Source organism: Xenopus laevis, chromosome 6L, assembly GCF_017654675.1.
Source record: "Xenopus laevis strain J_2021 chromosome 6L, Xenopus_laevis_v10.1, whole genome shotgun sequence".
Lineage (NCBI taxonomy): Eukaryota > Metazoa > Chordata > Amphibia > Anura > Pipidae > Xenopus > Xenopus laevis.
In genome coordinates, this window is record NC_054381.1 from 32172092 (window position 1) to 32199851 (window position 27760).

At 37.6% G+C, this 27760-nt stretch overlaps 1 pseudogene; it reads left to right on the forward strand.

Moving 5' to 3' along the window:
* The first annotated feature begins 796 nt into the window (after nt 1–796).
* Nucleotides 797–9229, forward strand: LOC108718480 (annotated as a pseudogene).
* Nucleotides 9230–27760: the final 18531 nt, after the last annotated feature.

Genomic DNA, 27760 nt, shown 5'->3' on the forward strand with positions numbered 1-27760 from the left:
TTGTTGTGCGCATAAAAATTGACGCACGTCAAAATTATTCAGACACACATTGACTTGCATGCAGTTGGACAAAATAGTCGCGCATATAAAAATTGTTGCTCTAGTCAAAAATTGTCACGTTTCAGAATTATTTTGACACTCCTTGACTACAATGTGTTTTTTCGCGAATTTTCGCCATTTCGCAAATTTTCGCCATTTCGCAAATTTTTTTGCCGTTTCGCAAATTATTCAGGGAAACGGGACAGATCACTACTCAGTACTGTATGGCTGTACCTTTTCACTGTGATGTCATTATGACATTATCTTTAAAAACAGCTTTACACACATATACCACAAATGAATTGGTTTTTATTGAATTTAGAAAATCAAATTATTATAGCACGTGCTTTGCAAGTAAATGCTATCTCATAAAGTACTAAAAACACATAGATGCCTCTAGAAAGCTTCAGCATGAGGAGAATGAATCTACTTCTGATTTTACTCAACCTCGTGCTTTTTATTTCTTTGTCTGAAAATGCCATAATTGATAGTGAGTATTTCTGGGAGGGGCTAGTCATAGGAATTGTAAAATATTGCAATCTGATGTCATTTCAAGTACATATATAGAATCTGATGGAGCTCTGGTTTCAGTCCTTGCTTTGTAACTACACTAGGATTCCTTTCATTGTGATGTCATCTCATTATTCCATGGAGTTCAGTTCTCAGTGCTTTAGGACTGAACCACGATTCTTCATTGTGATGTCATAATGACAGCTTCTTGTGAAAAGAGTTTAACACATGCTTGCTCCTAGAAATCTTTGAGTGCGAGGAGAGCATCAGTCAGCATGCATCTGCTTATGCTTTTACTCCACTTTTTGCTTTTTACATCTTTTTCTGAAAACTCTCTACTTAACAGTGAGTATTTGTGGGTGGGGATAGCAATAGGGAATATAATAGATTTAATTATTATTTAATTATTATTATTTAACTTAATTTAACTCGAGGCATAAAGATTCCCTGATACTCTGGTACTATATATATATATAGTACTGTAAGATATTTTACATTCAATATAGACACAATATATTTGATACAACTGCAGCAGAAATTGCAAAATTATTATTTCGTTATTATTGGTGTTTTTCATTCAAGTTTGTAAAAAGGCGCTCGCCTCCATATTTTTTACACAAAGGGATCTATTTATTAACATTGGAGACAAACATCACTGGCGATGCTGCTCATCGCAACCAATCAGCAATTCGATTTCAACATTCACCTACAAGTTAGAAAACAAAAGCAATGATTGGCTGCTCTGGGCAACATCGACAGTGATGTTTGTCTCAATTGTTAATAAATACACCCCAAACTGTCTATTGCCGTTAAATGTAAATAATACCAATTACCATTTTTGTTGTTGTATTTGAGTCCCCTGAAAACAAATTGGTTTTCTTGAATGCTTTTATTTAAATAGCGTGCAATTTGAAAAATAAAAGCATGCCAAATAAAAGAAAATGTAATTCCAGTATAATTTAATTGATTTAAAAAGTTATTTGCAAATGTAACTGCTATTAAAAGTATCAGGATCTCAATGTCCACTGCTAGGGAGGAGAGCTGATTTCTGCTATGCTGTTTCAAGAGTCTGAACCAGCAGTGCAGAAGAGGGACAAACCAATACAGCTTTCAGTTGTAATTACATTTACAATGAACTATTGAAAAGCACTGAATTTTTTTGATGTATACCGGAAGGCTTAGAATGACATTTTAAAGGGATGGTCACTTTTAAATTAACTTTTAGTATGCTATAAGCAACTTTTCAATTGGTATTCATTAATTATTTTTTTATAGTTCTTTAGTTCTTTGCCTTTTTCTTTGGATTCTTCTTAGCTTAAAATGGGGGTCACTGACCCTATCTAAAACCGAATGTTCTGTAAAACTATACATTTATTGTTATTGCTACTTTTTAATACATGTTTCTATTCAGGCTCTTTCCTATTCATATCCCAGTCTCTTATACAAATCAGTGCATGGTTGCTAGGCGCATTTGGACAGTAACAACCAGATTGCTGAATTTGTAAACTGGAGAGCTGCTAAATAAAAAGTTAAATAACTCAGAAACCACAAATAATAAAAAATGAAAACCAATTGCAAAGACTCTCAGAATATCACCCTCTACATCATACTAAACGTTAATTTGAAGGCGAACAACCCCTTTAAGGGGCAAATTTATCAAAATGTAAGATTAGAGCTCACTGCAAAAAAAAGCTCACTCACTTTCTATTTATTCGTATGGGATTTTTAAAAGTGTATTGGTTAACTCTAACTTTCTCTCATTGATATATACAATTCTAAAAACCCCATAGGAATAAATAGCAAGTGTGTGAGGTTTTGGGTTTTTTTGCGGTGAGCTCTAATCTCACATTTAGATAATTCTGCCCCTTTATGTTTGGGTTTACTTTCCTTTTATGTGTAGCGAGTAAAAAGTCCTCTCAGGAATAATAAAAGAACCTGAAATAAGAGCAGTTGTTCATGAGAAAATGCAACAATACATGGCTGATTAAATGATTTAAATTAAATTTCCTTGTTTCCTGGAGCATTGTTGTCAAATATAATTTAATGCTTTATATTCCCATTGTCTCACACAGCCTGTGGAATTCGACCTCTGGCTAAAAATCATCGCAGAGTTCGTCGTATAATCAAAGGAAGTACTGCTCAGCCAGGGAGTTGGCCATGGTTAGCCAACATCCAGATGCCATTAGAAACTGACAACTACAAGACTGTCTGTGGTGGAACACTTTTAAATGATCGTTGGGTTGTAACAGCAGCCCATTGCTTTTTCGATCTAAAGCGGTAAGTGATTCCATACGCAGGGATAAAGGACAAGTGGTACCATAGAGTAAGGGTAAAATTAGATAGCAGATCTGGGAATATACTACAAAGTCAGACCAGGTACTCTTGGGGAAATACCTAGTTATTTAACAGTTTAAAGTTTTAGTTAAGACCAGGTTACCTGGCAATGCTACGGTGCATAATATAGGAAAAGGGACAATGAATATATTACGACATACTTATCCCTAACACTAAGGACCAGGAACTACTAGGGATGTAGCGAACGTCGGAAAAAAAGTTCGCGAACATATTCGCGAACTTGCGCAAAAACGCGAGCGGTTCGCGAACGGTTCGCGAACCCCATAGACTTCAATGGGAAGGCGAACTTTAACATCTAGAAAAGACATTTCTGGCCAGAAAAATGATTTTAAAGTTGTTTAAAGGGTGCAACGACCTGGACAGTGGCATGCCAGAGGGGGATCAAGGGCAAAAATGTATCTGAAAAATCTGCCTGTGTGTGCTTGGAAGAGATAGTGTAGGGGGAGAGCTGTTAGTGATTTCAGGGACAGATGATAGTAAGTTTGCTGGCTAGTAATCTGCTTGATACTGCTCTGTATTGGAGGGACAGAAGTCTGCAGGGATTTGAGGGACATTTTAGCTTAGGTAGCTTTGCTGGCTAGTAATCTACTGTTCTCTTTAAACAACTGCCATACGTTGACCTTGTAGGCATTGTTTGCCCAGTTTTTTTGGACGCAGCCACTGAAGCACAGTTGCCAGAAAAAATATGCCATATAAATGCTGAAAATAGTCATTTTTCGCCATACGTTGATCTTGTAGACATTGTTTGCCCAGTTTTTTTGGACGCAGCCACTGAAGCACAGTTGCCAGAAAAATTATGCCATATAAATGCTGAAAATATAAATTTTTTTGGTTGCAGCCACTGAAGCACAGAGGCCAGAAAAATTATGCCATATAAATGCAGAAAATATGCATTTTTTTGGTCGCAGCCACTGAAGCACAGTTGACAGAAAAATTATGCCATATAAATGCTGAAAATATAAACTTTTTTGGTTGCAGCCACTGAAGCACAGAGGCCAGAAAAATTATGCCATATAAATGCAGAAAACATGCATTTTTTTGGTCGCAGCCACTGAAGCACAGTTGACAGAAAAATTATGCCATATAAATGCTGAAAATATAAATTTTTTTGGTTGCAGCCACTGAAGCACAGAGGCCAGAAAAATTATGCCATATAAATGCAGAAAATATGCATTTTTTTGGTCGCAGCCACTGAAGCACAGTTGCCAGAAAAAATATGCCATATAAATGCTGAAAATAGTCATTTTTTGCCATATACGTTGAGTCAACGTATGGCAAAAAATGACTATTTTCAGCATTTATATGGCATATTTTTTCTGGCCTCTGTGCTTCAGTGGCTGCGGCCAAAAAAACTGGGCAAACAATGCCTACAAGGTCAACTTATACACTAATACAGCGATGGATACGGATTACGTAAAATATATTATGGCTGCTTGAAAAAAGTCACTCCGGTGTTTTTTCTGGAGACGGTAATATTATGGATATTTAGACAGAATGTGAACAAGGTCACACAGCTAGATGGCAGTTGGTTGAATAACACACTGGGCAAAAAATGCCTACAGGGCAAATAATGCCTAAAAGGTCAACTTATACACTACTACAGCGGTAGTAAAATAAAAAAAAGTAAAATAAAAAAAAAATGAATATTAAAAAAAAAAATTAAAGTTGGTGCTGCTGAACTACTAGGAGCAGCAGATTAGCACACCAGTCCCACTCCCCAACACTGCTAGACTAATAGCACTGGGCTCTTATAGTAGTAGTAGTAGTAGTAGTAAAACAACAAAAAAATAAATAAAAGCAGTCCTTACAAGGACTACTGTTATTGCAGCAGTCAGCAGATGAGATCAGAAGCAGGACAGCTGCCCACTGCAGCTACATACAGAGCACTGCAGTAGAAGGTAGATTACTAGCCAGCAAAGCTACCTAAGCTTAAATGTCCCTCAAACCCCTGCAGACTTCTGTCCCTCCAATAACAGAGCAGTATCAAAACGATTACTAGCCAGCAAACTTTCAACTGTCCCTGAAATCACTAACAGGCAGCAGCTCTCTCCCTACACTATCTCTTCAGCACACACAGGCAGAGTGAAAAAACGCTGCAGGGCTTCGGTTTTTATAGGGAAGGGGAGTGGTCCAGGGGAGAGCTTCCTGATTGGCTGCCATGTACCTGCTGGTCTGGGGTGAGAGGGCAAAAAAAAGCGCCAACAATGGCGAACCCAAAATGGCGAACGTCGCGCGACGTTCGCGAACTTCCGGCGAGCGCGAACACCCGATGTTCGCGCGAACAAGTTCGCCGGCGAACAGTTCGCGACATCTCTAGGAACTACCACTGGGACTGTCAAACCGGATTTAAATGTTTGATACCTAGGGGGTTATTTATCAAAATCTGAATTTATCTCAATATTTTCTGCTACAAACTCCGATCAAATCCGCTCTGGTTTTTTTTTTAAACGTATTTATTATTACATTTACATCCCGAAAATTGGCTTTGCTGGAAGAAATCAGATTTTCACGATTTTTTTGGATTTTTTCATCCGATTTTCATGAATTTCACGATTTTTTCAGGATTTCCACCCAAAGACTCTGAAAACTACAGTGTATGAAACCCAGCGCACATCAAAAAATCATTGGGACTTCTCCCATTTATTTATATGCAACCTCGACAGGTCTGAGAAGCCAGATTTAATAAATTCCAAAAATGTTTTGATTTTTTAAAAGTCAGATTTTATAAAAAAATATCACAAACTTTTCATGATTTTTGCATTCGGAGTTCAGTAAATAACCCCCCAAATGTTACTGTGTACTGTAATACAAAGGACATCATTGTGTTGATACTTTATTGCAATATGGATATGTATAAATGTAGGCACCTAGAAAATTCAATAAAAAAACCATTGTTAAAAAAAAAAAAAACGGTAAGTAATTCCCCTGCGGATGATAAGAAATAATGCAGCATTGGGGTGTTTTTGGAACATTATGCTTAAAGAGGTTGCTCACCTTTAAATTACATTTTAGAATGATGTAGAGAGTGATATTCTGAGACAATTTGAAATTGGCCTTCTTTTTTTATACTTGTGTTTTTTGAGTTTTTTGAGTCCAAATTACTCTAGCAACCATGCATTGATTTGAATACCAGACTGGAATATGAATAGGAGAGGGTCTGAGTAGATAGATAAGTAACACAGGAGCAATAACAATAAGGGTGTTATTTATTAAACTCCAAATGCCAAAGTCCAAAAAATTAGTTACTGTATTTTACTATAAAATCCGATCCCGAATTTTTTCGTTATTTATTATATTCCGAGGATGGAAAAAGTCCAAATACGAAAATCCAGCATCTCGGAACTGCAAAGGTTGCATATACAGTAAGGGGCTGATTCACTAAGGGTCGAATATCGAGGGTTAATTAACCCTCGATATTCGACTAGGAATTGAAATCCTTCGACTTCGAATATCGAAGTCGAAGGATTTAGCGCAAATTCTGTGATCGTACGATCAAAGCAGTGGCGTAACTAGATATTACTGGGCCCCACAGCAAATTATTTTTCAGGCCCCCAAAATGTTTAGAGGTTGACTTGTTTCTCCAATATTTATTGAAATTGTATATGAATTAGGTCCTCGTGGGGCCCCTATACCTCCTGGGCCCCCCTGCAGCCGCAGGGTCTGCTTCCTCTATAGTTACGCCCCTGGATCAAAGGATTATTCCTTCGATCGAACGATTAAATCCTTCGAATCGAACGATTCGAAGGATTTTAATCCAACGATCGAAGGAATATCCTTCGATCAAAAAAACTTAGGAAAGCCTATGGGGACCTTCCCCATAGGCTAACATTGACTTCGGTAGCTTTTAGCTGCCGCACTAGGGGGTCGAAGTTTTTTTTTAAAGAGACAGTACTTCGACTATCGAATGGTCGAATAGTCGAACGATTTTTAGTTCGAATCCTTCGATTCGAAGTCGTAGTCGAAGGTCAAAGTAGCCCATTCGATGGTCGAAGTAGCCCAAAAAATACTTCGAAATTCGAAGTTTTTTTACTTCGAATCCTTCACTCGAATTTAGTGAATCGGCCCCTGTGTGTTTCCCACGCACAGGAGATTTTCAGGAAAATGTATTGATAAATAAGGGGGGAAAAACCAGTGCGGATTTGGTAGTAGTTTTCAGAAAATAATGAGATAAATTTGGACTTTGATAAATGGGCCTCCCCATGTGTAGCCTTACAGAGCATCTGTGTTTTTAGATGGGGTCAGTGACCCCCCATTTGAAAGCTGTAAGGAGTCAGAAGAAAGAGGCAAATAATGTGCGGCTGGTGCAAGGATATCGGTCATGATCAGCAGGCCATCATACATACACACATAATAATATTCCAGATATGGTTTTACAATGTTCGCCTACATGTTAATGTGCATTGGAAATAACGTGCTTTTCTCTTACTCCATCAGTTTCCACCATTTAGTAAGGATTGTGCTCGGAGCAAATGACATGAGGCAACTGGGACCAGAGGTGCAAATTAGAACTATTGGAAAATGGATACAGCATGAAGATTTTGACAATGGAACAAATAAAAACGACATCGCCCTGATTCAGTTAAATGAACCAGTTGAATTCAGCGACTATATACAGCCGGCCTGTTTACCTCCGGAATCTTCTAAAGTGTATAACATGGATGACTGCTACGTTGCTGGATGGGGTGTTCTAGAGGAGGAATGTAAGTCGATGCTGGGTTTTGTTATCTGCTAGTTCCATGTATATTGTATTTAATACCTGAGATTAATCGACAATTAAAATGTTTTGCATGTTGATAGAGTGCACAATTACTCTCTTTAGCATGTTCTCAGACTGGTGTCACGGGGTAAATAGTTTATATATCAAGATATCCCAAACTTGATCTCTCACATTGATCATGTCACCCCCCCCATCAATAGATAAAACAAAAACATCTATCCTGCATGAAGCTTCTGTGGAACTGATTGATAACCAGCGTTGCAACAGAAGCAACTGGTACAACGGATGGATAAAAGATTACAACCTCTGCGCAGGGCACGAACAAGGAGGCAGCGACGTCTGTCTGGTAAGACAAAGCTTTTACATTTTTGGTACAAGGGTCTTTCCCAAAATGAGCATTTATTGATTATATCAGTGTTAGTACCGGCGGATATAATAGATAGTTTCCAGAAAGGGCTGGACACCTTCTTAAAAGGGAAAATGCAGGGCTATTGACTGCATCATGTACTGTACAATGCTCATCCAGGGACTGATCTAATTTCCCTTTTATAATTAGGAAGTAATGATGAGCGATTCTGTCCTGTTTCGCTTCGCCAAAAAATTAGCGAAACAATGAAACAATTTGCAAAACATTTTTAGGCGCAAACATTTTTTTCCCGTCTAAATGCATTCAAGTCAATAGGCGATTTTTCTTATGGTGACTTTTTTCCTCCAAATGCATTAAAGTCAACGGGCATTTTTTCTTATGGGCGTTTTTTCGCTGTGAATTTTCCACTGAGAACATGGCAAAATTCTGAATTTTGCCGTGAATCCATGGCTGGCGAATATATTCGTTCATCACTATTTTTTTATCCCGTCTAATAAAGTGGGAAAATTAGTATTCTTAGGCTTCCTTCTGGATCAATTATATGCTAGGCAGGATAGTGTTGCCTTATTTATTACTTATTTATTATTTATTTATTATTGTTTCCAGGGTGACAGCGGTGGCCCGCTGATGTGCAAAAAGAAGAGAGCAGCCATCTATTATGTAGTTGGAATAGTAAGCTGGGGAGGACTCTGTGGTCAGCCACATAGGAATGGAGTATACATCTCCGTCCAGCATTTTATACAATGGATTCAAGAAAACATTCAGTCGAGAATGCCAGTCTATAAGAATGACCTCTTGGAATATCAACATGACTTCCAACCAAAGAAAAATGAGGGAAATATGGAACCTGTAATTACGGAAAACAATAATATTGCTAATCAAGCAATATCTTTTTTGAAATATCTTTTTGGACATACAAAAAATATAGATATTTTCTCTAAATGGAAAGTCTGGTGATGCAGAGACCTTGTCTAGGAAAATGACCTCTGCTTTGGTTGATCAGATTACAGAATCCCCACCTATGGAGATAACTACTAGAAGGATGAAAAACCATATATTATTGGTGCCTCAGCAGCCATTAGTTAGCCACTAATAGGTATCTGGGGTATCTGGGGTGGAGGGCCCTTTAAGTGGCAGTCCCGGTGGTCCTGGACACCCCAGTCCAACATGGAATGTTATACTGACCAACAGGACAGCATTATTGTATTGTCATATCTTTGTGACAAAATTTGTATTGAAATATTTTGAAATACACATTTGAAATAAAAAAAAATTATCTTTAAGAAGACTGGATTTTTGGGTATTTTTTCTATATTAGTCTTTATAAAACACTTACATTCACTATTTGGACACAGAGTGCTTAGAGAAAACAAATAATGACTCTGTATTTAACAGCTGCCCCTATTTTCAATATTTTAAGGTTTCTCCGAAATGTGCTAAATCTTTGTCAAGCTATGGGAATATATCAGAAACGGAAAAGAAGAGTCACCTCGCACACCCTGGCCTTCAGGAACTCTGCCAGGTGCTCAAATACCAGGAGGGATCGGCACCCTCCTCAACCAATGGTATAAGAAAGAAAGGCAATGGCACACCAGGCACGATCAAGCAGGGAACGTTGCACACGATGCAACGTTTCGGGGTGGTCCCCTTTGCTTGACAAAGGGGACCACCCCGAAACGTTGCATCGTGTGCAAATAAATCTTCGCAAGGGTTTTCCCTGCTTGATCGTGCCTGGTGTGCCATTGCCTTTCTTTCTTATAATATATCAGAAACCACATAAATAACCACGTATACCTAAACACCCGGGCTTATATCCTATGCTTTCAATAGCTGCCAGTAAATAGTGCTCATATTGTGCTACTCATTTCTAAAGTGCTGTACAGAGAACGCGCTCGTGGCTCATAAGACATACAGCCTTATTGTTATGCCAGAGGCTCAGATTTGAGATTTGCCCAAGACCGTAGGGAGCTGGTATAGACATATGATTCTCAGTCTGAATCTCCACATTTGACATTAGAGAATTTTGATTTTTACAGAGATTTAAGAAAAAAAAAATGTGAAAAAAATGAAGGTTTTGCTTTTCAGTTGTTATGGCTTATTTGTGATGTAACAATGTTATTGATGTAACAATGTTACATGGTGACTTTAGACTGTTACCAAATGTGAATGATTTAATATATCTCTATATGTGCCTTTTCTATATAAATACACATTACACCATTTATTTTAACTAGCCCCTCCTGCTTCAGTTCGTCTTCCTCCTAATGTCTGCAGGGCCATGGACAGTTAATTTAACCTGATTTTAAAGTTAGTGGAGTCTCCCAGTGCCTCTGTAATATTATACATCCTTAGGGCTGAGCACAGAAAGGAATGTGTGTCAGTAACCAAGAGCTGCCTACGGAATGACGAATCGCTATTTAAAAAGTGTTCCTGTTCTCTGCGTAAAAGCTATAGGTCGATTGGTACTGATATCAGTGGTAGGAAAGCTTTTGGTAGGAGAAGTAAGGGAGAAGATACATGAATAGTGATGGGTGAATTTGTCCCGTTTCAGTTTGCCGAAAACTTTGTGGGAAATTTGTGAAACGGCGGAAAATTTGCGAAACAAACTGAAGTCATTGGGCGTCAAAATTATTTAAATTACACCGCCCGCGACAATTGTTATACGCGCGCCTATTTTGGCCAAATGCATTAAAGTCAATGTTTATGCGCGCGACTATTCTGACGCACATCCAAATTTCACGACGCAGTGAATTCTTGTGGCAGTTTCGTGAATTTATGCGCTGGGGCGAAATGCGGAAATTCGCTGGAAATTTGTGCCTGGTGAATTTATTCACCCATCACTATACATGAATACATTGCAATTCACAATACTATGGCGGTTATGTAATAAAAGGCACTAAATTTGCCCAGGAGCAGTAACCCATAGCAACCAATCAGCATCTTATTGGTTGCTAAGGGTTTACTGCTCCTGGGAATATTTTGTGCCTTTTATTACATATGGGTGTATGAGTTCATAGCATATGCATAATAGATCTTGCCAGATAAATACATTTTAGCATTTTCTCCCTGTGTCTGCATACTGTAGGTTTCCTGCCATGTACCAAATACATATCGACTGTGTGTGAATGTAATTAGGACTTTATGTCTGCCATTCACATTTTAGTTGACTTTTAGGGAATTATTCTGATATTATAAATAAAAAAAGTCAGCACTAGAATCAGCGAATTACCCTTATTTTTCATTAAAAAACTACGAAAAAAAAGGTTTTCGTTTTGTCACCTGAAAGGTAAGAATTTTTCATGAAGTCGTGAAATTCATGAAACCCAGCGCAAACTGTAATCTTCAGACTGCAGATAGGACATCTGCCATTGACTTCAACAGGGCCTCAACAGGCTGAAGATGGAGTATTTTCAGATTCAGACTTTTTGCATCCTCTGGGTGTAATAAATCTCCAAAAAAATCCCCACTAAATATTCAGATTTTATAGTTAAAAAAAAAAAAAAAAAAGGATTGTTTTTAGATAGGGTCAGTGAGTCTTCAGTCAGTGGTATGGCGCCTTATCAACTTTATGATCATAACGTTGTAACTAAAAAACCCCTGTCTTTGTGAACACCTGCATATCTACTGAATTACTTGGACAGGGGCCCAGGGAATGTGCACTGATCAATTTGGCCAAGTCCGTAGCACTTCCCTTATACTTTAATACATTTTTACTTAGCATTAGGCGTGCTCCCACAACCCCCCTTTGGATCGCCGAGTCTTCATTCAGAAGGCAAATAATTCAAAAACTATAAAAAATAAATAATGAAGACCAATAGAAAAGTTAATCTGTGACAGTCATGCACTATTGTGTGAAACAGTCTGTGACAATGGAAAATGTCTTTGAAATGGAATGTCCTACAGGTATGGGATCCATTATCCGGAAACCCGTTATCTAGAAAGTTCCAAATTACGGAAAGGGTTGTCTCCCATAGACTACATTATAATCAAATAAACCAGATTTTAAAAAACGATTTCCTTTTTCTCTGTAATAATAAAATAGTACCTTGTACTTGATCCCAACTAAGAAATAATTAATCCTTATTGGAAGCAAAACCAGCTTATTGGTAGTAGTCTTAAAGTATGAAAACCCGTTATCCGGAAAACCCCAGGTCCCAAGGATTCTGGATAACAGGTCCCATACCTGTACTACTTTTTATTGTTTCATTTTCATTTAGGGGCAGATTCACTAACTTCGAGTGAAGGATTCGAATGAAAAAAATTCGAATTTCGAAGTATTTTTTGGGTACTTCGACCATCGAATTGGTTAAATTCGTTCGAATTAGAACGAAATCGAACGTCTCGAAGTAAAAATCGTTCGACTATTCGACCATTCGATAGTCAAAGTACTTTCCCTTTAAAAAAAACTTCGACCCCCTACTTCGGCAGATAAAACCTACCGAAGTCAATGTTAGCCTATGGGGAAGGTCCCCATAGGCTTGCTAAACTTTTTTTGATCGAAGGATATTCATTCGATCGTTTGATTAAAATCCTTCGAATCGTTCGATTCGAAGGATTTAATCGTTCGATCGAACGAAAAATCCTTCGATCGTTCGATCGAACGTTAGCGCTAAATCCTTCGACTTCGATATTCGAAGTCGAAGGATTTCAATTCGAGGGTCGAATTTCGAAGTATTTTTAACTTCTAAATTCGACCCTTAGTGAATCTGCCCCTTAGAGTTCTCTATTACTATGCAATGATACTGTTGTGAGATTGATGCCCATTTACAAATTAAATAAGCCAGCCTTTGTGTAGTGACACGTAAGCATATTTAGACGTCTGTCTTCTATTATATGGAAAAGTACAGTGGGTATACAGTAGATATCTAAACCAGACGTTGAATTTGGAAGATGCACAATCCACCATGTGTACATCTGTATTGCAACATAATCTGCCCTTGTTCTTTCTTGCTACCTTGTTTGCACCAGAATTCAGAGTTGCTGCAGTTCTTTTCAAGTTCAAGTTCCCACCATCTGCACTAAATTTCTATTTGGACCATGATTTATACAACCTACTGTAACCTTCTCAGAGATATTGAACCACTTGTACTAAGTTTTTACGGCATCTCACAGTGATGAACCACCAGTCATAACTTTTCTCTTATATAGAACTGTCTCCATAACCCTTCTACTTGGCTTGGATGTGTCTCAGTGATATTAAGGTATGGGACCTGTTATCCAGAATGCTCAGGACCTGGGTTTTTTTTTTTGTATAATGGGTCATTATGTGATTTGGATCTTCATACCTTAAACCTACTAGAAAATCGTGTAAACTTTAAATACACCCAACAGGCTATTTTTTTCTTCCAATAACTTCTTTTGCATCAAGTACAAGCTACTGCTTTATTATCACAGAGAAAAAGAAAATCCTTTGTAAAAATGTACATTAAGGGGGTCATTTATCAAAGTCTGAATTTATCTCAGTATTTTCTGAAAAATACTCCAAGCAAATTCGCACGTGTTTTTTCGGTTTATTTATTAATACACTTTCCCGAAAATTTTGTTTGCGTGCAAGATTTTTCCCCTGAAATCTGTGATTTCTTATGTTTTTTGCCCGAAAACTCCAAAAACTTCAGGGTATTGCACGAAACCCAGCGCAAATCAAAAAATCATTGGGACTTCTCCCATTGACTTATATGCAACCTCGACAGGTGTGAGATGCCGGATTTTCTGATTCGGACTTTTCCATCCTCTGGGTTTGATAAATTCTAAAAAATTAGTGATTTTCTAAAAGTCCAATTTTATATTAAAAAATCATGTATTTTTTGGGATTTTTGCATTCGGAGTTTAGTAAATAACCCCCTATATGTATAACATGGAGACGGACTTTCCATAATTCGGAGCTTTCTGGATAACGGTTTTACGGATATCCGATCCAATACCTGTATATGTAATGTCCTCCTACCTGGAACTGACATGATACTGTGTGCTTCCCTGGCCTTTAACATGGCTATACAGTATATTATAGAGTACTGCTGATTTCAGGCCAATATTATTAAGGCTGTCTTGATAAAGTTTCTAATGCGTAGTGCAACTGTATGAGTATTAACATATATTCCTTTAGCACAGAGTCTTGTTCCCTGTATTCACAAGGAAGCTAATTACTGTCAAGTTTCTCTGTCAATAGCGCCTTTGAACAAATCTGGCATGTTCGTTAAGCACTAAAGTAGTAATTATTACTCTTTTGATGCTTTAAAGCAGTTTGTGCCCGTGATGTTATTTATAAAGCTTAAAGCTGTTTCTGGCAAAGCTTTTGAAAGGGAAGTGGCTGTCAAAATAGAATGGCAGTGTCATCAAAGCATAAAAAAGTAATTAAAGGGAACCTGTCACCCTAAGAAATAATTCCAACTCCTATTTTACAATGCCAGTCAAGCAAAATAAATGTCACTTGATTATAAATGATTTCAATCTTGTTTTTATTTAGTCTTGGAATTTACAATCACGTCTTACAGGCTGCAGCCATTTTGTTATTAAGGTAAGCTTTGCATCATACAAAAAAGAATGGTTGTGGGTGCACACCTGAGGCCAATTTCAAAAAGTCTAATTCCCTGTCTCAATGATTCAAGTAGAAATGCTAGTGCATATAGTTTTGAAACAGGGTTTTTTAGTTACAAAGTTATGATCATAAAATTGATGAGCCACCATTCCACGTCAAGGTAAACCCCATACCGTGGTCCCTAACTTGTTTACCTTTAATCATAGTAAAATAGGTATCTTACCTCTCTTCTTAATAGCATTACTTTATGTGAACAGCTCCTATGCCTTGGTTTCAAACTGTGTGCTAAATCCTCCCCCGCCAACTGCTATGCGGCTTTTAAATGGGAGAGACTGCCTTCAGGCTAGATCCTCCCATGCCGCTAGCATTTTCGGCTTTTAAGAGAGAGTGATTGCACAAACCAAAGCAAAAAATTAAAGGGACAATAGGACCACCAAAAATCTAAAAGGGTGGGTAAGAGGGTGCAACAAACCACATGGAGCTTAGCCATAGCTCCCAGCAAATACAAATACAAAAAAGAATGGTTGTGGGTGCACACCTGAGGCCAATTTCAAAAAAGTCTAATTCCCTGTCTCAGTAATTCAAGTAGAAATGCTAGTGCATATAGATTTGAAACAGGGTTGTTTAGTTACAAAGTTATGATCATAAAATTGATAAGCCACCATTCCACGTCAAGGTAAACCCCATACGGTGGTCCCTAACTTGTTTACCTTTAATCATAGTAAAAGAAGAGAGGTAAGATACCTATTTTACTATGATTAAAGGTAAACAAGTTAGGGACCACCGTATGGAGTTTACCTTGACGTGGAATGGTGGCTTATCAATTTTATGATCATAACTTTGTAACTAAACAACCCTGTTTCAAATCTATATGCACTAGCATTTCTACTTGAATTACTGAGACAGGGAATTAGACTTTTTTGAAATTGGCCTTAGGTGTGCACCCACAACCATTCTTTTTTGTATTTGTATTTGCTGGGAGCTTTGGCTAAGCTCCATGTGATTTGTTGCACCCTCATACCTACCCTTTTAGATTTTTGGTGGTCCTATTGTCCCTTTAACATTGTGCTTGGGTTTGTGTAATCACTCTCCCTTAAAAGCCAAAAATGCTAGCGGCATGGGAGGATCTAGCCTGAAGGCAGTCTCTCCCACTTAAAAGCCGCATAGCAGTTGGTGGGGGAGGATTTAGCTCACAGTTTGAAACCAAGGCATAGGAGTTGTTCATATAAATGCAATTAAGAAGAGAGGTAAGATACCTATTTACTATGATTAAAGGTAAACCACCGTATAGGGTTTACCTTGATGCGGTATGGTGGCTTATCAATTTTATGATCATAACTTTGTAACTAAACAACCCTGTTTCAAAAACTATATGCACTAGCATTTCTACTTGAATTACTGAGACAGGGAATTAGACTTTTTTGAAATTGGCCTCAGGTGTGCACTCACAACCATTCTTTTTTGTAAGCTTTGCATCATGCCAAAATCTTGTTTATGGGCTACAATGGGGCACCTGATACCCATGTCCATGCACTGGCTACACAATTAGATGGTGAGGAGGGAGGGGGGATGTGAGAAGAGCAGCGACACAGAGGAAATGCAGAATGGAAAGTGGAAGTAATTGCCTGCTTCTCCTCTATGCCTGAGGCACTGAGGAGGGGCAAGCAAAATATGATTGACAGCTGAGATTTTTAAGTGAGTTTATAATAGGTATGAATGTTTTAATTAAAAAAAAGAATTTTGGTTTCATGTTTAATTTGAAAATTACTTTTATTATAAAGCTTTTTATGTCTGGGTGGCAGGCCCCCTTTAAAATCCACAAATATCCAACATATTATTCCTTAAAGGAGAAGGAAAGGCTAAAATTAAGTAAGCTTTATCAGAAAGGTCTATATAAATACACCAGTAAACCCTCAAAGTAATGCTGCTCTGAGTCCTCTGTCAAAAGAAACACTGCATTTCTTTCCTTCTATTGTGTACACATGGACTTCTGTATCAGACTTCCTGTTTTCAGCTCAAACCTCCAGGGCATGGCCTTGAGCATGCTCAGTTTGCTCCTCTCCCCCTCCCTGCTGTAATCTGAGCCCAGAGCTATATTGAGCAGGGAGAGACTCAGTCAGGAAGTGATGTCACTCCAAGCCAATATGGCAGCAACTATCCTACACAAACAGAGAACATTCAAGTGTTGTTTGCTCAAGTATGGTAAAGCATTCTGCAGAATAAATATAGTGTTATAGCTTGCACTATTGTGGCTAATTTATTGGCAATAAACTGCTTAATTAGCTTTCCTTCTCCTTTAAGTTCTTTACCATGTCATAGGGAATAATGGATTCTGCCAGGCCTACTCTGTTAACCAGACTGTTGTGATTTTTACTCAATGTGGCTGTTACAAAAAAAGTTGGGAAAATGATTGCAGTATAGTTCTGTTGAAACAGAAGAGCAATTATATATTCTAATCAACTGTACAAAAACCTAGGGCAGATTTATCAAAGGTTGAGGTGATTTTTCGAAATGAAAAAAATTAACATTTCAAGCTATTTTTTGTGTACTTCGACTAGGGAATAGTCCAAATTCAATTTGAATTAAAAAAAAATTCGTAAATTAGAATCTCGAAATTTATCATGTACTTCGACTTCCTCCATTCGCCATCTAAAACCTGCTGAATTGCTGTTTTAGCCTATGGTGGACCTCCGAGAACCTATTTGGAGTCAATTGGTAGACTTTGAAAAAAAGTTTTTGGGAAAAACTTCAAATCTAATTCGATCTAGTGGGCTATTCCTTCGACTCGTAAGAGTCGAATTCGGCAGAATATGGACCTATTCAATCGAAAACGGACCTAATCGACCCCCAAAAAAATCAAAATGTATTAAAAAATTAGAATTTTTTAAATTTGGGTGAATAGGATAGACCCACAAACTCGAATCGAATTCAAATCGAATTTATTCTTCAAACAAGCATCCCCCATAGACTAAAACACCAATTCGGCAGGTTTTAGATGATGAATAGTCGAATTTGAATTCTTAATGGGACAGCACATGATAAATTTCAAAATTCCAATTTTTTTTTTGAAATTATACTAAAATAAGCTTGAAAATTTGAATTTTTAAATTTGAAATTCAAATTTTCAATTCAACCCTTGATAAATCTGCCCCCAAGTGTTCTGCAGAAATCAATCTAATGAATGTTATTTTTATTATCATTTAACTTTTAAATATGCAAATTAGGATTTAGATTCAGTTCTGTATTTGTCCGAATCTTTTGTAGAGAAATCCCAAAAATGATGGTTTCAGTATATCCCTAGCATGTTAATACTTAACGTGAACTCCAAGGTGACTCCAAGGTGACTAAGAATATTCCTATGTATTAAATCAAAGGGTACTCTGTTTATCACAATATAGACACACATGACTTCACTAAACACTAATTCTAACTGGCGACTACTTTGCCTAGTTTCATAATATATTATTACTCTTTCTTTTTGTGGGTTGTAAATAGTTTTTTTTATTATTTGCTAATTTTTCATCTTGTCTAATATTACCTACTACAGGTAGGGTTGCCACCTGGCCAGGGAAAATACTGTTTGAGGCCAATGTTATTAATATTGGCAAAATAAAAATGTAGGAGAGCTGGTATTTTATTAAAAAAAAGGGGGAACCCTAATAGAAGGTCGGCTACAAAGAATAAAAATAATCCAAAAGTAACAGGAAAACAGATTAGTCTCTTCCTGTTTCTGAATAAGACTGCTGTCCGTATCAAGCAGAATCATTGAATATCTTGTGCACATTCACCTTTTTTCAGAATTGAATTCCTTGCTTTTTCTCCTTTTCTTTCAAACAACATTTTGTCTTAAAACAATGGATCGATCACATAATCATTATACACTGCAGTCAAAATGCTTAGATGGCACATTCAGGGGGATGCCTTATCTGGAGAAACCATTGTTTACTCAGAGTGTTGCCAACTGTCACATCCTTGGCTACCAACTACGCAAACAAATCTTATCTTTAAAAGCAATTTTAAAGGTTGAAGGAGAAATAAATTGAGAATTTGCTTGATGTAGCTTCCCATACATACAAATGACATCCCGGTGCATTCAAGCTTTACTGCATTACAAACTAACACACTTCTTCTGCTGAAATTCTTGAAGAGGAGCAGGAGACTTTTTTGGGTGTCATTTTAAAAGCCATCGATGGACTAGACTCTAACATTCACTTACAATATCTTGTACATGAAAGAAATCTAAGCAATCAATTTGCAATCATTTTTTTATTTTTATTTTTTCTGAATAAAGTAAAAAAAATCATGGTGTAGTTTTTATTTCTAAATTACACTGTTTACACTTCAAATAATTAACTCTACCATATACAATTTTATTCCTGAACCAATAAGTGTATTTTTTTTCATCTGTAATATTGGTGTGTAGGCGCCATCTCAGGTTATTTTGCCTGGTCATGTGATTTCAGAAAGAGCCAACACTAGGATGGAACTGCTATCTGACAGGCGGTTGTTTTTCCAACTCAATGTAACTGAATGTGTCTCAGTGGGACTTGGCTTTTTACTATTGAGTGCTGTTCTTAGATCTACCAGGCAGCTGTTATCTTGTGTTAGGGAGCTGTTATCTGGTTAACTTCCCATTGTTCTTTTGTTTGGCTACTGGAGGGAAAGGGAGGGGGTGATATCACTTCAACTTGCAGTACAGCAGTAAAGAGTGACTGAATAGCACAAGTCACATGACTGAGGGCTGCTGTGAAACTTACAATATGTCTAGCCCCATATCAGATTTCAAAATTAAATATAAAAATAATTTTTTGCTCTTTTGAGAAACAGATATCAGTGCAGAATTCTGCTGGAGTAGCACTAATTGATGCATTTTGAAAAAAACATATTTTCCCATGACAGTATCCCTTTAAAAAATATATATTTATAAATCCTGCAACCCCAACCCCAAAAACTTGCCCTCTAATTCATTGCTATTTACATTCTATATTTCATGTCTGACCTTTTGATTCCTGATCATCCCACATAGGTAACTAAAATGCCTATTATTCCCTGCTATCCTACTACCCACAAAATAAATGAGAAGAAGCACTTTAACAGAGCCAAAGTGTGTTCAGTCATAATAGACAGATAATACATGTGTGCGCCACATTTTAGTCCATAACTCTAAGAGTTAAAAAGTCACTATACCCTCAAAAGTTCCAGCCAAATCGTAGCTAGTACAGAAGGGTATGCTAGCGTAGATTTATGGAATCACTTATAAAAAACAAACAAAGAACACTGGTTCCTTAAGTGTGGGGCTGGCCCAAAATACTGGAACAGGTGCCTTGATTAACTTAGATGATCCTAGAACTATAAGGACCATGAAAAGGAAACCAACCTCCAGTATACAGCACTTTTGTCATCAATCAAAAACTATACTGGGTCCAGCTCAGATTAGTAGTGCAGCCATGCATGTCTGGCTAGTTAATCACTTAGGGGGTTATTTACTAAACTCAAATTTATCTGGTCGGGCTTTTTTGGGGCAAAAACTTTTCGAGATTTATTATACCCCGATGCTGCAAAAAGCCCATATCTAAAATTCACAATCTCAGACCTGTTAAGGGCATGTATAAGTCAATAGGAGATGTCCCTATCCCAATTAGGAGATATTGTGATTTGCACTGTGTTTAGCCTAATAAATTCTGGGTTTCAAGGCAAAAAAAAACGTAAAAATCGAGCAATTTGGAAAAAAGTCGCTAGATTTTATCAGGTTTTTTCCCAATCTGATTTATTTGAGTTATTTTTATTAATAAATAAGGCAAAATGGGGCACGGGATTTTGTCCAAGCTTTTTTTATTCTAATTATAAGATAAATTCGGATTTTATTAAATAACCCCCCTAGTTAAACTTGGATTCTTAAATGAAAGCATAGGAGATAAACCCAACAAAGGAGAAGTTAAAAGTAACATAAATTTTTTTTTTAATAAAATTCGTTTCTACTTAATGGAAAAAAAACACCAAGGCAGTTTTAACTTTAAATTCACAGTCTTTATTAAGAAATTACTTACCAATTCTCTGCTTACACTCCTCCCTGCCTTATAAAAACATAGCCAGGGAGGAGAAATCGAGCACCGCACGATGGATCGTATGGCACTGGCAATCATGATGGCACATAAGTACACAAAACAGATTTAAATATTTTCAAATGTTATATATAATTTAGAATCGAAATCTAGTACAGATACCACAGAGGTTAGGACTGCTGCTGGGGTACAAGCTACCTTCTTCATGATATTTGACCTCTGTCTAGATATTTACCAACTCAAGGATTTTGCTGAATTCCTAGTGCTTTGCCAGACAAAGCTTGAGGGCAATATATATCATATGACATAACTCCCAACATTTTGGAAATAAAAAGAGGGATAAAAATGCTTCCACGCGTAGCACGGCAAAATTTTTGTTGACCACGCCCATTGTGTGGTCATACCTCCTTGCTAATGAAGGTGAATTGCCGTTCAAGCTGTGAGTCTTAGTTCTCCCAAGAGACCTGTTATCTTATATTGTTACAATTACTTATTTGCTTACCTCGAAATTGTTACACATTTATCTTATCTGCTGTTGCGGCTGTTCTGGGCTCTCTGCCAAAAGCCAATTAAGTTAGAAACATTGTTTCTTTTTCTGGCTGTTAAAAACTGAACTTTCCAGTACAAATGAGGGACTGCGGGTTGAGCTGTCAAAAGAGGAACTGTCCCTCTAAAAACGGGGCAGTTGGGAGGTATGCATATGATGATATGTTTTCGTAGATTTTCTTCAGATTCTAAAAAAATTGCTGTACTAATTCAGATCGGTATCTTTTGTGGACAATTCTAGATTTGGTGCATCCTTACATCTGGTCCCTTGCTGGTGCCCTTGCGGGATTTGTGCCGGAGTCGGTTATTTTGTTTGTGCTGGAGTTGATTATTTGAGTTAGCTCTATTACATCTGCTAGGAAAGGGATTCCCCCTAAAAGATGTATTAGACCTACCTGTCAATCAAAGTCTGACCTTCTATATGAGGACAAAGAGAAGAAAGACAGATTGCTGAGAGAGTGATAGTGAATATTAAATTGAATATTTTAGAAACAGGACAACATTTTTTTATTGATTATATTTAGAAAGAGCCCTGAAACTTATATTAAATTTCCATTTTGTTCCCCCTTTAAGAGATGGTGTAGGGGGAGAATCTAAACATCTCATAATCACAGCAGAGTTAGTGGCTGCCCTGATGTTAAGTGTAAACACTACATACATGTCACTGGTATGTGCCTAGTGTATTTTAATCATCAGCAAGCTCAGGGTTTTATGTTTGCGAATATTCTGCTATAATGCCCACCTCCACTTTCATAACACTAAACTGACAATAAAACTTAAAGGGATTCTGTCATGATTTTTATGGTGTAGTTTTTATTACTAAATTACACTGTTTACACTGCAAATAATTCACTATACATGACCTGGGGCAGTTGGGAAATTGACAAAATGTGTAGCCCCATGTCAGATTTCAAAATTGAATATAAAAAATCTGTTTGCTCTTTTGAGAAATGGATTTCAATGCAGAATTCTGCTGGAGCAGCACTATTAACTGATGTGTTTTGAAAAAAACATGTTTTCCCATGACAGTATCCCTTTAAGGCTGGGTCCCACCACCGTAAGCTATATCAGTCCAATCTTTCCCTTGAATGTATAAATTCCTGAACAGGAGAGAATCTCTTTGTAATGTGGGATCAGGGCTGCCATCAGAAATCACGGGGCCCAGCACAACAAAAGTTTCTGGGTCCCCCTCGCCACCCCTCCCTCACCCATTAGTATGAAGGCCACATAAGACACAAGCACTAAAACATTAAGTGCCCCCTACAAGTTAAAATAAAGAACTTTGGTGCCCAGGCCCCCCCCCCTACAAGTTTTGATGGTCAGGGCCCTCTACAAGTTAAAGAAAAAAAACATTGGTGGCCAAGGACCCCCTACAAGTTTTGTAAGAAAAACAATTGGGCAGGGCCCTTACAAGTTTTTTTTAAAAAACAATTGACCAGGGCCCCAAAATGATAATAGTATTCCACATATGTGTATCTATGGTATGTCTGCTCTCAGTAAAACCACTTTCCTAATAGTTCCCATTTAAGGCCACTAAAAACTAGAAGCATTAGAAAACCCAGTAAGATTCTATTGTCATTAACATACATTTATGCTAGTTTAGTTACCGACAAGCACAGAGTACTGCTTTATTATTAAGAAAAGCAAATCAAACATGAAGAATCATTTACTTACATAACACCCACTGGGAAATGCCATTACCATGTTTTATGTTCTGTATAACAGTTCCACTATACAAATATTTGTATAACTGTCGTTTTTAAAGGGGTTGTTCACCTTTATATTCACTTTTAAAGGGGCACATTTACTATTGGTCAAACATTGGTCGACTGTCGAAGTTAAATCCTTCGACTTCGAATATTGAAGTAGAAGGATTTAGCTATATTCTTTCGATCGCTCGATCGAAGGAATAATCGTTCGATCGAACGATTATATCCTTCGAATCGAACGATTCGAAGAATTTTAATCCATCGATCGAACGATTTTCCTTTGATCACAAATTGGCTAGAAAGCCTTTGGGAACCTTCTCCATAGGCTAACATTGAAGTTTTTTTTTAAAGAGACAGTACTTCGACTATCGAATGGTCAAATAGTCAAAAGATTTTTTAGTTTGAATCGTTCGATTCAAAGTCGTAGTCGAAGGTTGAAGTAGCCAATTCGATGGTCAAAGTAGCCAAAAAAAACTTCGAAATTCAAAGTATTTTTTATTCTATTCCTTCACTCGAGCTAAGTAAATGTGCCCCTAAGTATTGTTATAGAATAGCTAATTCTAAGCAGCTTTTCAACTTTTCCTAGTTTTTGAACTATCTGTCTTTTCTGACTCTTTCCTGCTTTCAAATGGGGGTCACTGACTCCATTTTGACATCTAAAAACATGTATTGTTATTGCTAATTTTTATTACTCATCTTTCTATTCATACTCTCCTATTCATATTCCAGTTTCTTATCCATACCAATGCATGGCTGCTAGGGTCATTTGGACCCTACCAACCAGATTACTGAAATTGCAAACTGGAGAGTTGATGAATAAAAAGCTTAATAACTCAAAAACCACAAATAATAAAAAACTGAAAATCAATTGCAAATTGTCTGAGAATATCGGTCTCTACATACTAAGGGGCAAATTCACTAACCTCCGGAAATTCACCAGCAACTGTCACTGACTCCATCTAAAAACATGTATTTTTATTGCTACTTTTTATTACTCATCTTTCTATTCAGACTCTCCTATTCATATTCCAGTCTCTTATCCATAACAATGCATGGTTGCTAGGGTCACTTGGACCCTAGCAACCAGATTGCTGAAATTTAGTTGATGAATAAAAAGCTAAATAACTCAAAAACTGAAAATCAATTGCAAATTGTCTGAGAATATCGCTCTCTACATACTAAGGGGCAAATTCACTAACTTCCGGAAATTCGCCAGCAACGGCTTCGCTCACATCGCCACACTTCGCCAGACGAAAATTCGTCAGGACACCGCTAAAATGCAAAGTTGCGTCCAGGGCGATGAACGATGGCAAAGTTTCGCTAGCGTTAATTTAGCAAGCAAAGCGAAGTTGCGCTAGCGTTGGCTAATTTGCATACGGCGGGAAGTTAAAGTTGAATGGACGTATATGTTGCAGCAAATACATTACACTACACAAGCCCAGGGAACCTTAAAGGGGAACTATCGCGAAATTCATAATGCTTAAAAAGCATCCTTGGGTAAAGTTAAGTATTTCTCTAAATACTTTTCATTAATTTTTTTTTACTGTTTTTGAAATATTTCCATTCTTTTTCCCTCACACTGCTCTGAGCTTCTCCTGCCACACTTCGCCAGACGAAAATTCGTCAGGACAGCGCTAATTCACTAAAATGCGAAGTTGCATCCAGGGCGATGAACGATGGCAAAGTTTCGCTAGCGTTAATTTAGCAAGCAAAGCGGAGTTGCGCCAGTGGGAAGTTAAAGTTGAATGGACGTATATGTTGCAGCAAATACATTACATTACACAAGTCCAGGGAACCTTAATATAAGAAAATAGAGGTGTTATAATGCCCTACACATGAACCCAGTGTATAGTTTATATTTAGTTTATGTGTCACATGTTAGGAAATTTACGATCTTTTGCAGCCTATCACCCTGAAAAACTGAAAAGACGCCAGCGTTTTATCTACTCTATTGCACTTCGCCTGGTCTGAGGTGGCGAAGGCAAATCTGGCGCAAGAGATAACATTCAGTAATATCCGCAGCTTAGTGAATTTGCGTAGTCATGTCCATTCGCCAGAGAGAAAATTCGCCTGGCGTTAGAGTGCGAAGTGGCGCTAGTCTATCTCCTTCACTAGAGAAGTTACGCCAGCGCCTGTTAGTAAACCGGCGAAATCCCGAAATGACGTCACACTGTTGAATTTTCTACCAGTGTTAGTCACTTCGCCCTTTAGTAAATTTGCCCCTGAAAGTTGATTTAAAGGTGAACAACCCCTTTAAATGAAATTGGCACCTATATATACAATATATTTTTCAATACCTTAATGTGGATAATTTTACTTATTTGGTGCACATATCCTTTCTCCTCGTGCTGTGTCGTTATAAATGTGAGTTGGTACTGCCGTATTATTTGTGAGGCTGGGATTTGGGTAGATAGACAGGGCTTATACATACTGCAGATATCTTGATTGTTATTACCCAAATATTCTTCTATTATATATTCTACTGATCCCCTAGCATGACATGTGAGCTGTAACTCAAAAACAGTTACATATCCTTGATTGACTTACTTTAATTTCTGAATTTGGGCCCCCAAACTTTAATGGTTGACCTGGGACCCACCTTTTTATCTGGCCCTGTTTATAACTATATAATACACAAGAGCCATGAATATCTTGTAAAGTATATCCTTATAAACGGTGAGTTCTGATGTCATCAGTTATAAACAGTGAGTTCTGATGTCATTTCTGTCACGTGACTCACTGAATCTTTTGTATTATAATAAATAAAGTACCCCCAGTTCCATGACCTGTATAAAAACACTCGGTCTTCGGCTTTGTGTTTTTATATGGTCATGAAACTCCTCTGTAACTTATAATATCCTTATAATACACAAAAGCCGTGAATATCTTGTAAATTATATCCTTATAAACGGTGAGTAGTGATGTCATCAGTTATAAACGGTGAGTAGTGATGTAATTTCTGTCACATGACTCACTAAAATTTGTGTATTATAATAAATAAAGTACCCCCAGTTGTAAAATATGAGGATATTAGAAGTTACCTCGGAGTTCCATGACCTGTATAAAAACACTCGGCCTTCGGCCTCGTGTTTTTATATGGTCATGAAACTCCTCGGTAACTTATAATATCCTTATATTTTACAAGAGGGGGTACTTTATTCACTATATATTTTACAAGAGGGGTTACTTTATACACTATATAACAATACATTAACTGTGTCCAGTCTAATACACTCTCTATGATACTGCATTCAGCCCAGTGGCATAACTAGCTGTTACTGGGCCCCATAGCAAATTCAATTTAGGGCCCCAAAATATTTTTAAGTTGGCCTATTTTACCAAGATATATTAAAATTGCTCATTAATTAGGGTCTCACTGGGCCCCCTACACTCCTGGCCCCCCCTGCAACCGCAGGGTCTGCTTCCTCTATAGTTACGCCCCTGATTCCGCCCATTTTGTACTTGAGTGAATTTCAATGCACAAAAAGTAATTTTAGCTTTTCTGTCCCAGTGATAAGAGCCCTTTCTATGATTAAAAATAAGAATGAATGCTAATTCTGTTGATAAAAATCCTGGTTCCTTATGGATCACAAATCACACGGCTCATCTGAACACAGCTAAATCCTAATGATATTGAGTGATGTTTATCTAAAAAGATTTAGTCACACTCAAAATTAGCATTGGCACTATAATAGAAAGCTCCTGGCTATGCTTTGTGATTCACATAAAACAGTACTATATTCTGCCTAATGGTCTGTAAAACGGCACATTTACATTATTGTGTTTGTGTTTATTCCCACAAGCTGAGAGGCATACAGTATGTAGGACTGGAACTGAAAAGGCAAATTAATGGTACGATCTTCCCTAATACAGTACATGTCATAATGACTTTTAGTACTCACTGTGCATTTTCAATGTGCCTGGCCTGTTCAGTAATTCCTATTAGCATATACACTTTGGCTCCATGTGTACTGACCTGTTCCTTTCTGGCTCCATATGGACTGACTTGTTCCCTTTTCCCTCTAGATGGACTGACCTGATCCCCTCTGTTTCCACAGGACTGACCTGATCCCCTTTGTTTCCACATGGACTGACCTGTTCCCCTTTGTCTCTACATGGACTGACCTGTTCTCCTTTGTCTCTACATGGACTGACCTGTTCCCCTTTGTCTCTACATGGACTGACCTGTTCCCTTCTGCTTCCACATGGATTGACTTGTTCCTCTCTATTTCTACATGGACTGACCTGTTCCCCTCTGTCTCTACGTGGACTGACCATTTTAAACTATTGAAGCAAAAATAAAAACTGTAAAAGAAGAAAAGAAGTTTTCTGACTCCCATTTTCTTTCAGCCTTAAGGGACAATTTGTTGCTTGCCTATAGATCCCAGTGAGAGCTGCCACTAAGGCTTTGGAGTCAGGCCATAGGACAGTGTTACTCTCAATACTTTTATAAATAAAAACACACAACCTCCATTATACAAAGATGTTCTGTTTATTGGTTGACAGACAGGGTACCATCTTTATTGCATTTTGCCTGCTGTCATCACGTGTTGCCACAGGTACTTGCCCTTCTCCCGCATTCCCCCTTTGAATACAGTGCTGCCAGTTCTCCTCTTCATTTAGTCCTCATTGTCAGCTCTGACCTGTATTTGTATCTAATTTACAGCAATAACTTCCATGTTTACTGTTGTTTGGTCTGTATTTTGGGCAACAAACGGGAGGGGGGGTGGGGGGTTTGCGCCGACTAGGTTTCCTTCCCCTTTAAGGGCTGTGGTTGCCTTGGGCTGGTACAGAAGCCCCAAACATAATGTACAGAATGCCTACTTCTTTAGTTTAGCTTTAGTTCTTCTTTAACTGGCTAAGCTTAAGGTAAGTGTATATACTTAATAGGACTGACAAAATGTATGCAGAGAGCAAACT